The sequence below is a fragment of the Rhincodon typus genome, chromosome 31 (genome assembly GCF_021869965.1).
Source record: "Rhincodon typus isolate 14 chromosome 31, sRhiTyp1.1, whole genome shotgun sequence".
NCBI lineage: Eukaryota > Metazoa > Chordata > Chondrichthyes > Orectolobiformes > Rhincodontidae > Rhincodon > Rhincodon typus.
Window position 1 is genome coordinate 9,722,031 of NC_063362.1, and position 14,895 is coordinate 9,736,925.

General features: G+C 40.4%; 1 protein-coding gene across 1 annotated transcript in view; it reads left to right on the top strand.

Moving 5' to 3' along the window:
• The window catches only part of LOC109926557 (protein polyglycylase TTLL10-like), a 112,663-nt gene that overhangs the window by 5,923 nt on the left and 91,845 nt on the right, over nt 1-14,895 (top strand). The window contains exons 2-4 of the mRNA XM_048614870.1: nt 51-155; nt 7,368-7,562; nt 10,103-10,293. The gene's annotated coding sequence lies outside the window, so the exon portion shown is untranslated. The remainder of the gene's footprint in view (nt 1-50; nt 156-7,367; nt 7,563-10,102; nt 10,294-14,895) is intronic.

Genomic DNA, 14,895 nt, shown 5'->3' on the forward strand with positions numbered 1-14,895 from the left:
AGGTTGGACTTATTGAAAAGAGCCAATAATTTTCCTTGTCCTGTTTGCAGGAGGAACTATGGAATCTGAAAAGAATACAATTAAGCATGTGAAGACCGGTAAAGGATCCAGATTATACAGGGTGGCCATTGCAAAAAGGTATCGTGAACAAGGAAGTGAGTGCATTTATAGGTATTTTAGCAGCAAAGCTAGAGCCCACTATTGGTGTTTATTGTATACTCTTTCACATATATTTCCACTTTCTTCTAGTGAATGAGTCATTTCCTCCTATGTATGTGTAGGCAAATGTGTCTTGCATGCCAAATTTTAGAATAATATTGAAGAAGACATTTTTGATGTTTGTTATTACTTTTTCAACTTGGATTAAGCATTACTTTTATTATGGCTGGATATATTTCTGATCCAAGTGCAAAGTCTCCACAGAAATTTCATTTACCTGTAAGTGTACTCATTAAATAAATTAATACTATTCTGCAAAGGAGTTTTTCACTGGGGTCAAAATTATTGATTTATATTCCCATTTTGTCTGTGGGTGTGTTGGTTTCTGAAAGGTTTCCTAACATCCCACTTTGTATTGGGTGAAAGAAACTCTTGCAGAAATCTCTGTAAATTTTGAACAATGATCACGAAATGAGTCATTAGAAATGATTAAGAAACACCCTGTGTTCCTTTGTATACCTACATTAAAGACAAACTGGCAACTCAATGTTTTTCTTTGCATTGCTCAATAAAGAAGGAAAATTGGAGATCAATTTAGGGTTATTTATGACACCGTGAAGGTGACTTGTGGCACAGTGGTACTGTTCCTACCTATGGGTCAGGAGCTCTGGGTTCAAGTTCCACCTTCCATTGAAGTGTGTCGTGGCAAGTTTGAAAGGTTGATTAACCTCAACTCAACTTAGTTACAATTCATCAAAGAAAGCCCCAGCAAATGTGCAGCTTTAAGACTCCAAATATTTAACTGCCATCAGTAAAAACCTGGAGAGGGTACTAATGCATTTGTGACCCAAGAATGTAAAGTTACAAATTTTTCATTCTCTTGAGTCTTTCATATCCAAGGTACTTCACTACTAATAAGTAGGTTGGATGTGTCATCACTGTTGTCCTGTAGGCAAACAACTATTGCCATAGCAGACAAACAGCAATGGGACAAATCAGATCATTCTTTTTAGTGATGTTAGTTGAGGGATAAATGTTGGTCAGGACAGTAGATAGAACTCTTTTCCTCTTATTCAACATCGTGTCATGGGATCTTTTGCATCAACCAGACAGGGCATTTCAGGGCCACTGTCTAATATCTCTTCAGGAGGTGACACATTCTATGATATAGAACTCCCTCCGTATTGCACTAGATTTTTAACCTAGACTAAGTGTTAAACCTAACACTGTATTTTCTGAAATATGTTCATCCAGTGTTTGAGATTTAAATGAAACCTCTCTAATTAGAAATGAATCTGTGCCACATTTCTGGAAGCCATATTTAGTTGTCTAGAAATTGTTGTTTCCCAACAAATAGGTTATAGACAAAAGAGCTGAAATCCAGAGTTGAGTTGAGAGTGACTGATCTTAACATCAAGACCGCATTTGACCAAATGTAGCAACAAAGAGAAAACTTGACTTAATGGGAATCAGGTGGAAAAATGCCTCACTGGTTGTTGTTATACCTACACAAAGGAAGATGGGTGTGGATCTTAGAGGTCAGTAATCTCAGCTCCAAGACATCTCTGCAGGAGTTCTTCAGGGCAGTGTCATAGGCTTAACCATTTTCAGCTACTCTATCAATCACCTTGCCTCCATCATAGGGTCAGAAATGGGAATGTTTGCTGATGATTACATAATGATCAGTATCATTCACAACTCTTGAGATACCAGAGCAGTCCATGTCCAAATGCGGCAAAACCTGGACAATATCCAGGTTTGGGCTGACATATGGCAAGTGACATTTTGCACAACACAGTGCCCAGACAATGATCATCCCCAATAAGAAAGAAGGTAATTATCGCTCCTTGACATTCAATGGCATTCCCTTGACAGTCACCATCCTGGAGGTTGCTATTCACCAAATTTTGAACTGGATTAACCATATAAAATGGAGTGGCTACAAGAGCAGGTCATAAGCTACGTGTCCTGCAGCGAATAGCTCACCTCCTGACCACTCCCCACCCCCCAAAGCCTGTGCATTATCTACAAGGCACATCTGCCTGGATGAGTGCAGCTGAAACAGCACACAAAAATCTTGGCACCATGTAGGAGTAAACAGCCTGCTTGATACATCACATCCACAAACATCCATCACCGGCGCTCAGTAGCAGCAGTGTGTGCCATCTACAAGATGCACTGCAGAAATTCATCAAAGCTTCTTAGACAGCATCTTCTAAACCCCAAATTGCTGCCATTTGGAAGGACAAAGGCAGCAGATACATGGGAATGCCACCATCTGTAAGTTCCTCTCCAAGCCACTCGTCATACTGACTTGGGAATATGTCAACATGGCTGCAGTGTCACTGGGTCAAAATCTTGTAACTTCCTTTCCATCAGCATTGTATATCTACCTATGTCAAATGGACAACCACAGTTCAAAAAGGCAGCTCATTACCGCCTTCTGCAGGACAGCTGGAGATGGCAATAAAGATGGTCCAGTCAGCAATGTCCACTTCCCATGAATGAATAAAGCAAAAAAACTTTGTTACTTTACTGAATTTGTGAAGAAGTCTCTTAGTTCATCAAGTTGTGCTCAACTTTCTTGTGAAGATATTACTCAAGGAAGAAAAGACAAACAGACCTGTATTAATCTTGCTCTTTATCATGACCTCAGACTATCTCGGAGCATTTAAAGTCAATAGATTTGAACTGAATTCACCAATTTGCAACCACATTGTAAACTCCGTGCATCTTGAATGAATTGCTAGATAGAAAAGTAGAGATGAGGCTACAATCAGATCTGCCATTTAGAGTCGTAGGGTTTTTACATCACAGAAGGAAGCGCTTCAGCTCATCGTGCTCACATGGGTTACTAAACATCCATCTTTTCTAGTCCCATTTTCTACTACTTGGCTTAACTATTGAGGAGCCATTATCTTCTGCTTTTCCTCATTCATAAGTTAATGTAAATGAACAACTGCATACTATATTTTAGGTGGCTTTTGCTGAGAGGAGATTGTAGTCCAGGATTCCATAAGAGCTCCTTGTTAATCTTCAATAGTGCTATTTTTGCATTCTTATTCCTGGTAGTACTCTCAGTTTTGCACTGAAATAAATGGGCAGGCGTTGCACCTTCTGTGGTTCCATGGGAAGGTGCCGTGGGGCTGTGGGGGCTATTGAGAGTGAAGGAGGAGTGGACCAGGGTGTCCTGGAGGGAACAGTCCTTACAGAAAACTGACAGGGGTGGGGAAGGAGGTATGTGTCTGGAGGTGGCAGCTAATGATCCTTTGGATGTGGATGCTGGTGGGACTGTTTTGCTGTTGTAGGATGGAAGAGATAGGGTGAGGGTAGAAGTGCAGGAGACTGGTCAGGCCTGGCTGAGGGCCCTGTCAGCTATGGTACTGGAGAAGAACATGGTCATTTCGGAGGCCCCCTTGTTGAAGTTGGCATCATCAGAACAGATGTGATGGAGACACAGGAACTGGGAAAATGAAATAAGTCTTTATAGGAAGCAAGGTATGAGAATGTATAGTCAAGGTAACAGTGGAAGTCAGTTTTGTGATGGATATTAGTGTAGGGGATATTAGTATCCCAGAAATGGAAACCGAGATGTTGAGGAAGGGAAGGGAGGAGTCAGAAGAACCAGGTGAAGGTGAGTGTTGGGTGGAAATTGGAAATTAAGTTGATAAACATTTCCAATTCCAGACAAGAGAGGGAAGGAGCAGTGATTATGTCATCGATATAGCGGAGAAAGAGTTGTGGGTGGGCCTGGAATAGAACTGGAACAAGGAATATTCCATGTACTCCACACAGAGGCAGGTATAACTGGGGCCCATGTGGGTGCTAATGGTCATCCCTCTGACCTGAAGAAAGTGAGACAGTTAGAAGAGAAGTCCACTGAGGTGTCTAGACCCGAAATGTCAGCTTTCCTGCTCCTCTGATGCTGCTTGGCCTGCTGTGTTTATCCAGCTCTACACCGTGTTATCTCAGTTAAAAGAGAAGTTGTTCGGGGTGAGGACGAGCTCAGCCAGGCAGAGTGGTGGTGGATGTGGATGGTTCAGGCCTTTTTTCCACAAAGAATTGGAGACCCCTGAGACCATCTGTGCCACTGGGGATGGATGTGTAAAGGGATTGCACGTCTATGATAAAGAGGAGGCAGCTGGAGCCTACAAATTGGAAATTCTGAAACTGATGTAAAGCATCAGAGGAATCATGGATGTAAGTGGCTTTAAAGTAATTTGGCAGGGGTGTGGGAACCAAAAAAGGATCATAGAGGAGAACACCAGGGTTCACAAAATACTTGGGGATAAAGCTGGCTCTAGCTTAGAGAAGAACATGTTAATAGATGAAGTCAGAGTAAGGGAGAATGAAATGAATTCCAAAACAGAGTTAACATGCATATATGTAAATGCACAGAGGTTGGGGAGGTACAGATGTGAATTGCCATGTAGAAATGTGATGTGTGGTAATAACAGAGACCTGGTTCAGTGAAGGGCAAGACTGGGTGTTAAATATTCTGGATATAAATTGTTCAAGAAAGACAGAAAAGGAGGAGGGACAGCAGTACACATTAAGGAGGACATTGCAGTGTTTGAGAGAGAGGATGTCTCATAATTCAAGGACAAAGTCAATTTGCCAAAACTAAGGAATTAAAAAGGGTACAGTCAGTGTAGTGTATAGACTAATAACTGGTAGAACAAATGTGCAGGCAAATTACAGAGGAAAGCCAACATTAGAGTGTAGTTATAGTGGGGATTTTAGTTAGTCAAATGCAGACTGGGATACTGTAGCAGAAAAGAGCAAGCGTTCCTAGATTAAGTTCAGAAGTGTTTCTTTCAGCAATATCTGTGCAATCCAATAAGAAAGTATGCATCATTGGCCTTGGTCCTTGGAAATGAGGTGGCACAAAGTGGATCAATTGCCAGTAGGGGAACATTTAGAAGACAATGATCACTGTATCATAATGTTCAGGATGGTGGTGGAGAATGATATGCAACAGTCCAGAGTAAGAAAAATCAATTGGTGAAAAGTTGACTTCAATGAGGCAAGAACTGAGCTGGGCATGATTGACTGGATCAAGAGGTTTGGGTGAAAACCAATAACAGAATAATGGGCTAACTTTCAAAGAACAGATAGTTCAGGTACAGTCAAGATATATTCCCACAATTGGGAAAGGTAGGAAAAACAAATTCAGATTTCCCTGGCTGACAAAGAAGGTAGAAATTAACATTGGAATGAAAAAGTGTTCTTATGACAGGTGTAAGTCAGAAAATGAAATTGAGAACCAATTGAGAGGAATACTGAAGGCTTAGAGGGGAGTTGAAAAAGCAAATAACAAAAGCAAACAGGAATAAGAAATGACCAGCAGCTAACATAAAGGGAAATCCTAAAGTCTTCTATAGGCATATAAATAGTAAAACACAGTGATCAGAGGAGGAGTAGGGCTGATTAGAGACCTAAAAGAGATTTGCACATGGAATAGGGGTGCATACCTGAGGTATTGAATGAATACTTTGCATTTGTCTTTACAAAAGAGGATGCTGCCTGGTCCATGGTGATAGAGGAGGAGACTGTCACTAGAAGGATTCAAAATTTAAAAGGAAAATGTCTTGGATAGATTGCAGGTATTTAAAGTTGATAGGGCACATGATCAGGTCAGATGCATCCAAGGATTTTGAAGAAAGTGAGCACAGAAATTGCAGAATCTCTAGCTGACATCTTAATCAACTTGCTGGAGTTTTCAGAAAACATGACAGAAAGGCTCAATGAGGGTAATGTTATTGACATGATATATGTGAATTTCCAGAAAGAGTTTGATACAGTGCCAGACTTGTGAAGAAAGTTGTAGGTCAGTTATAAACGGGACAGTAACTATGCAGATAAAAAATTGGCTCAGTGATATAAAAAAGAGCCAATGGATCTTTTTTGGGTTGAATCAAGGTTTATAGTGGAGTTTCCAGGGGTTGGTTGGGACTCATGCTTTTCCTGATATACATTTAATGTTCTGAATCTTGCTGTTCAGGGGACAATTTCAAATTTTGCAGATGACGTGAAACTTGAAAGAAGTGTAAACTCTGAGGAGGACAGTGTTGTACTCCAAAAGGACAATGACGAGATGGTGGAGTAGCTGGACTGATGGTTGGTGAGGCTCAATGCAGAGAAATGTGAGGGATACATTTTGCTAGGAAGAATGTTGAATGACAATATCAAAAAGGGGATATAATTCAAAAAGGGGTGCAGGAGCACAGGGACCTGGATGTATATGTGCACAGATCATTGAAGGTGGCAGGACAGGTGATGAAAGCAGTTAATGAAACAAACATTATCCTCAGCTTTATTAACAGAGGCATAGAATATAAGAGCAAGGAGATGATGTTTAACTTGTATAAGACACTTGTTAGGCCTCAGCTGGTGTATGGTGGGCAGTTGCAGATGTCACATTACAGGAAATATGTGAATGCATCGGTGAGAAATTCCTTTTCTTTATTCATTCATGGGATGAGGGCATCACTGGCCAGGCAGCGTTTATTGCCCATCCCTAATTGCCCAGAGGGTAGTTAAGAGTCAACCACATTGCTGTGGGTCTGGAGTCACATGTAGGCCAGACCAAGTAAGGATGGCAGTTTCCTTCCCTAAAGGATATTAGTGAATCAGATTGATTTTTCTGACAAGCGACAATGGATTCATGGTCATTATTAGATTCTTAATTCCAGATAATTTACTGAATTCAAATTCCACCGTCTGCTATGGCAGGATTCGAACGCAGGTCCCCAGAATGTTCAATTGAGGCATTCAAGAGAGCATTGGATGATTTATTTGGATAAAAATACTGAGCAAGGGAATAAGGAAAAAGCAAGAAAAAAAGCCATGGGGTAATGGAGTGCAGGCACGCTGGGCCAAGTGGCATCATTCTATGCTGTGACAATTCTGTGTTTCTGCGATTTAGTCCATCAATACAGAGAGAGAGCACTGCCAGGAATAAGAATGCAAAAACGTGATGTAAAGGGTTGCTGAGAATTTGGGACCTTTGTCATTTAAAATGTGCAGAACCTCATTAGATGCTATTTTTATGTAAATGACAGTTTGTAGGAATTTGTTTTTGGCATGTTGTTGATAATACGTTCTGCGTGGGTAAATAAATAAAAGGGTAATTAATTTGCAGACATTTATTAAAGTGTTAAGAATCTGCAGCCACTTATTGCTTCAATTTTGTTTGTCACCTCCAGGGTACAAATCTTCTTTGTTTTTGGAAATGCTGTGGTCTAGTGAGAAGTTGTGCAGGATCTGAAGGATGACTGGCTTCATCATTGGACCAGGAAGTCAGGCTTAATATTATGACATCCTTCCCATCACAAAAACTCAAGAAGAGATGGAACCCAGGGATCTCGTGTTCATTTAAGGGACCTACTTCAATCCCAAAAGTATTGTCAGTTCTGTGATCTATCATTATAGTATGCACCATATTAGTTTCTTTGGTTGTATCTAAAAGTTTTTTGCATTTTTTAATTTACAAACAATTTAATTATCATAGCAATTTTAAAATTAGTTTTTGATCAGCTTCTATTCCCACAAACTATCATGGCTTTTGTTACCCACTACCTCACTACTAAGAGATGTGTGTAAGGAACTCCACAGATAACTCACCTACACATCCTTCCATCCTTCTTATGGTGAAAAACCCTGTTTTAATGTTGCCCTTAATTCTCAGTAACTTGTTCATGAACAGGAAAGGTATGAAGCATGGCTGGGGTGTCTGGTACTGCTTTAGTACATATATAGTCCATCTTTTAACTTTTGGCTTAGAGCATTTCCAGCAAGGTTTCTTCTTTTGCCCTGCCACAAATGCTTTAGAGTCTTCCTTAGGATTTCTGTTTGTCTCCCGACCTCAGCTGCCTGCTCCCCCTCATTGACGTCATTTGAAGAAGTGGTACAAACTTCCACATATATTCTGGTGGCACCCAACTCTACCTCTCCACCATCTCCTTGATCCTCCCACTGTTGTCAGATCACTTATCTTGGATGAACCTCAATATTCTGCTGTTTCAACATTAAGGAGAGCAAAGCCACCCTGCTCAGCTACCCAGAATATCAGTTCCCTCATCATCCCACTCATAGACCATTCTTGGGTTGAACCAAGCTGCGCACAACCTTGGCATCTAATATGAATTTTCAACACTTTAGGTAATAAATCACGCACAAAAACACAGTTGTATCTACTTCTGTGACTGTCAAATTTAATTCTAGATCGAGGCACTTGCTGCAGAGACATGCATCCACCACTCTGTGACATCCAGATTTGACTATTTCAATGAGCTGCTCGTCAGTTTCCAGTTCTGTTTCCTCCATAAGCTTCAGATGGTCTAACCTCCTGGTGACACCGCATTCTCAAACATCCATCCACTCCACCACTGACACTCAGTGACAACAGTGTGTACAGTCTACAAGATGCACTGCAGAAATTGACCAAAGATCCTTAGACAGCAAATTCCAAACCAATGACCACTTCCACCTAGAAGGATAAGGGCAGCAGATACTTGGGAACAACATCCTCCAAGCAACTCACTATCCTGATCTGGAAATATATTGCTGTTCCTTCATTGTCGCTGGGTCAAAATCATGGAATTCCCTCCCTAATGGCAATATGGGTCTATGTGCAACACATGAACTGCAGCTGTTAAAGAAGGCAGCTCACCACTGCCTTCTCAAGGACAACTAGGGATGGCCAAGAAATGCTGGCCAGTCCACGATACCCATGTCCTATGATTGATTTTTAAAAATTGCTAGTTACCTGTACCTTGAAGAGTTACCCTCATGAATGAAGTTGAAATTGCTTTTTTAATTCAACAATGATTAGGTTAGATTGTTGAACCGATGCCAGGAAAGACAGAGCTTTTCTGTTTTTAAACTTATCACTATCGGGGAAACCATATGGTGTAGAGGGAAACCTTCTCAGTAATCTCCTACTTACAATAATCCTGTCAGAGTCCCTGCCACATTATCTGTTTACACTGAGACACCAATATCCTGTATCAAGAGCTAGACATCCCTGTAAATTTCCTTTGTTGTGCGCAGCCTGTGTATTTTAATGCATGGTTCCTTTAAGTTGTTTTGCTAGATTTGGGGTGCGTGCAGCAGAACATGCAGACTGCTTCTGACAGGCTCTGTGACACCTTCGTCACTACTGCATGGCCACACATATGTTTGGCTCAGCAGGATTTTTGCTGGAGACCTCTTAGTGAGTCAGCAATTTGTTTTATTTCCTTTTCCTTTTAATTAAGGGAAAAATTTCGATACTGATATGAGATGAGGTAGAACTATTTAATTAAAATTTACCGTGAAAAGATTTTCTTTGGAAAATGACTATTGGAAGGGCAATATGCTGTATTGACAACTGTGTGATCTGCATTAAAGTAGACTGCAAAGATTCATTATTACAATTACCATGCTGTACTGGGTCATTATTTTCAAGGGATATATTGTGATAGGACCTTTCAATAATAAAAGAAGAGAAGAAACAACCAGGGATCTTTGTGATCATCTGTATATTGAAAAACTCCTATCAGTACAGTGTTACATTTTTTTATTACTTGTTTATTAATAAAACATCTCTACCCTAAGACTGGTTAAAAAGTAATACCCACTAGCACAAGCAGTATTTAAAGCCTTTACACAGAAGCTAGCTAAGCACATAAAGGAGAAAGGAGTAAAAGGTTGTGATGGAGTTGGACAAATTAAGGTGGGAGAAGACTTATGGAGCATAAATGCTGGAATGGATCACCTGAGCCGAATGGTATATTTCTGCGCTGTACATTCTATGTACTTCTATTAATAGTAGCTTTAAAACCCATAAAAAGAATCAGTGTTCATTAAATGTCTGAATTTCTTCATGCTCTGCAGCTCCTTTTGCACTCTCTTACCTGCTTTATTAAAATACTGAACTTTTATTTCCTTTTGCTTATAGCTATACACCATCACCGTGACATTGTCCATGCTGAGACATGGATTGGAGATGGAGAGAGGACTCTTGGCGCTTGCTAGGCAAGGAGCATGGTGCAGTGTTTCAACTCCTACAAGTTTGTTTTCCACCTCTTATGGGAACATAAAATACCATTTTAAATAGATCAACATGTGGCTATAGGGGATCTATATGAGGTAAGTGCATGGCTATAACTGATTTTCTGGAGTATCACATACACAGCATCCACAAGCATTGCCTTATCAAATCTGGTTCAAAATAAATAGAAATGCCCCCTAAATAATCAAGCAACCTTCCAGACTCTCTCTCTCTCATACAAATACACCTAGTATGAAGGGGGATGGGGCAGCAGTGACGTGATGAAGTGAGTGGTGGGGTTGGGTTTTCCCTACTGATTTCTGAATCCTGGTGTCAAACGGGAATCAGGAGTTTGGTCTGTTGGAAAACAGCCACTCATTGTGATTTTCACCAGAGCAACAATTAAGGGCCTGGAGCTAGTCTTGCTGTCTCACTAAGGATGGTTGATGGGCTTTTGAAAGTGGAGGGTCAGCCAGAGACCTTTCAGCTGGAAACCTACAGTAGAATGCCATGAGGGGTAAATGAAGGAAAGGGCGTCCGAAAATATACGTGGCCCCTCTCTCGTTTTTTTCAAACTCTGAAATTAAAATCACCTTTTCAGTCTGACAAATGAGGGTTTGCCTGTCTCAGTTCCCATCTCCATAGTGAGAAACCTACCCCATCTCTTTCTTAATATCATTGTGAAACTAGCCATGTAGTCCCATAATAATTCCCCTTTTATCTTCCTTTCCTCTTTTCTTATGAATATATTGATGAACATCGCTCATCACTTTAATTATGATATATCTGAAATGGGGATCTAAATAATGCTGGGAGAACTGAGTTTCCAGTTAATACAATGCTACTTTGGTGTCTCATTTTGTTCCACTGTGCCATGCTAAAACTTTAGCTATACGCACATTCGAAAAGACAGACAGCGAAAGACCAGCTGGACCCTGAAGCCTGGCCCAAACTGTTACAATGCAAGCAGTGATTGTGACACAGTGTTATCTGAGTGGACGTTCAGAACTTTACCATCTCTGCAACGTACATCGAACTCTATCACTCTGACCAGCAAATCCGAATTCTAGAAACACCAATATGGACTTATTTTTCACTCTTTTGAGTGAGTTGGGCTGACAATATGCTGCCAGAGAATGAGATTCCCTGAGAAACTGCATATGAAAATCTCATCTTTTTCAGAGAGAAAGGAGCAATGTAAAATTGACTCGGTCAATTTCAGACCAGTTCCCACAGCTTAACCCCATCCTGATATGGCAATTTCACTGAGGAAATCTGTAGGTTTGGGAAATAAATATCACATCGGTGCACAGATGATTGAAAAGAGTTGGAAATAAGGGTATGTTGTTGGAGAATGATATGGGAAAGATTAACAGTGTATCTGACCACTATTCTGTGTGATAAAGAAGTGTTTAATGCTAGTTGGGAACTCAAAAAAAAGGAAAATTTCTCCATCACCCATTAGACGTTGCTTCATCTCGATGAGCACAATATTCATAAAAGAAGAAATTAAAGACAGTTTGTGCAATGTGTTCTGATAATGTCAGTTTACAAATGGGTCAGTGACGATAACTTAGTTTCATATAGCATCTTTAACTTGTCAAACACCTAGGGATGTTTTGCTAAGAATTCTATCAACCAAAATTTGTCATCGAGCCATGTTAGGACATTTCAGAGCAAATTACAAAAAGTTTGGTCAAAGAAATGGATTTTGGGGAGCATCTTAAAGGAGTGGAGGTAGGTAGAAAGACAAAGAGATTTAGTGAGGAAATTCCAGCAATTAAAACCAATACAGCTCCGAGCATAGTTGTCAATGGTGTAGCAATTAAAATCAAGAATGTTCAAGATTTTGAAATTGGAAGAGTGCAGAATTCTCAAAAGAATGTAAGGGTGTAGGAGACTACAGAGATAGGGTGGGGTGACACTGTGGGGAAATTTGAATGCAATAAAATGAGCAAGTAGATCTTAAATTAATTTCAAGCCAGTTTTGCCATAAAACAGATTATGGGAGACCATGAACAGACAAATTTATATCTGTTGCAACATCCCACATTGCCACTTATGTCCATCTTGTGTGACATAACCTCATTCCCTAGTGATCATTTTTGGTGTAAGTTTGAGATGTGCTCACCATCCTCCAGCAGTGACAGATGTTCATTTGCATGTACCAGCCATTAAACAAATCTGCATGTACAGCTATAAGCGCAAATTTGTAATGCAAATTCTAATTTGTATTCTATTTAACTCCCAGGTATTAATTTTTGTTTGGCTTGGTAATATTTGATAAGGAAGCCTTGAGTCTAAATTAAGAAGAAGCTGAAGGCTGCTTTGTAGGGTTAGTTGCTTTGTTATGTCCTTTTCTTTGAATCCATCTCTTTTCAGCAAATTGACATCCATCAATTTAGTAAAAACAGTCATGAGGAAATAGACCATTTTATAGTTTTTACCACCAAGCCAGAACAACAATGCTATAGGTCAGCCCACAGCACTGAAAATGCTTCCTACTCTGTGTCATTGTCATAGAGTTATACAGCACGGAAACAGACCCTTCGGTCCAACCAGTCCATGCCGACCATAAACCCAAACTAAACTAGTCCCACCTGCCTGCTCCTGGTTCGTATCCCTCCAAATCTTTCCTATTCAAGTCCTTATCCAAATGTCTTTTAAATATTGTAATTGTACCTGCATCCATCACTTCCTCAGGAAATTCATTCAACACACAAACCACACTCTGTGTCAAAAATTTGCTTCCATTGTCTTTTTAAATCTATCTCCTCTCACCTTAAAAATGTGACCCCTAGTCTTGAAATTCCACAACCTAGGGAAAAGACAACTACCATTAACTCTATTTGTACCCCTTATTATTTTAAAAACTTCTATAAGGTTACCTCTCAACCTCCTATGCTCCAGTGAAAAAAGTTCCAGCCTATCCAGCCTTTCTTTATAACTCAAAGTCCTCTAACACTAAGTTGTGAAACTTTCTCATTGTAGTATTGCGACATTTTCATTCTTAATATCAGTGACTCTTATAAAAATTTAATATGTCCCCGTAACAGAATATCTTTATGAATGGTCCATCATATTATTTTGTTCTACCTTTCAATCATGATGAATACACCAACTGAAAACCCAAGGTATCTTTTTACAAAATGACTTCTCAAACAAAAGAACAGAATATGGAGGTTACATATGCAGGGAGTAGGCCAATAAGCATTCAATTCAATACAGTGTTGCGGGATTTGTGTGTATATATTTGAATGGCAGTTCTTCCTGGGATTGAGATATTTGCATTTGCTTTGAGCTTCTTCTTTTAAAAAATGCATTTCTCCCCTTGTCAGTAAAATTGTGCAATCTATTTGAAACTATCTGAAAAGATAGACTAAAGAGAATCCCTGGAACTCCCTCCCTAACTGCATTATGGTTGTACCTACACAAAATGAATGGCAGGGGTTCATGAAAACAACTGGCCACCACCACCTCAAGTCACTTAGGGATGGGCAATAAATGCTAGCCCAGTTCACAATACCCAGACCCCATAAATGAACAAAACAAATTCAGTGGACAGCAGTAAACCGCTGTGCAATGGTTGCTATTTTGGGATCTTGGCCTGGATTTTAACTGTAGCAGATGCACACTGTGAGAAAGGGTTAAAACAAAATGAGCCACTCTCTCAGATCCAGTTTTTTTACCACCATGTCCCTGATTAACCTCGTTGTAGACGAACAGAAAACACGCATGAAGGAAATTGATCCCTCTTTAAATTTGTACAAGTGAACCCAATGATATCTTCAGAAATATTCATAATTTTAGCTGTAGGCATTAACAGATGCACACCCACTTTCCCATCAGGCCAAACAAGATAGACAGAAGTGCTCTCAATTGTGGCCAGAACTTTGCATCACCGTCTTTCCCTCAACTTCACACCCTTCTCTACATCTCATTTTCTGCTGCAGACTTAGGCTGTGCCCCAGCCTTTAACAACATGGATTATGATGAGATTTGTGGCAGAATCATGCAAGAAGTCCAGTGAGACCTATCTTAACATTGGGAGAAACTCACTGTATCTTTTATGTATCCATTGAGGTGAGGCAAGTTTCTCACTGGGCAGCAACATGTTGCCAATTGAGGATTGTGTTTTGTTGAATGCCTTACTAATGGCACAACTCGCCTCATCAATCGTCAGCTTCTTAGGTTACCAAATGCACTGAAGTCAGGAGAAATGTCTAGCAACTTCAGCTCGCTGTTGGCTGCATAGAATCTCCATGTTAATCAGTACCAAACGGCATCTTGTGGCATCATTCAAGCACAGCAGCAACATACACCCCTCATCCAAGGACATTTACATCCAACGTTTGACAACGTCACACAATCCTCATAGAAGCTGTCCAATCCACTTGCAGCACACATGAGCAACTAGCATTGAAAGGTTGCCGTGAGGACATGTTGTATGCAGAGATCTTGGGTGGGACCAGGTGGCACCTCCAGGGTTGAAGGCTTGCTCTCTTAGCCTTCTATCGCTTAGTGCCCACCTCCTGCTTTCTCACAGTAACCCTGCATTACCTTGCCAAGTCCTGTTAATGTGTTGGCACTTCAGCCAGACCCAAAGGCTTTCAGTGCTGCTGTATTGACATTCTCTTTTGTGCAGGACATAGACAAGGCTGCTTGTCATTAGGACAAGATATGGGGTTTGCAGGGGCGGA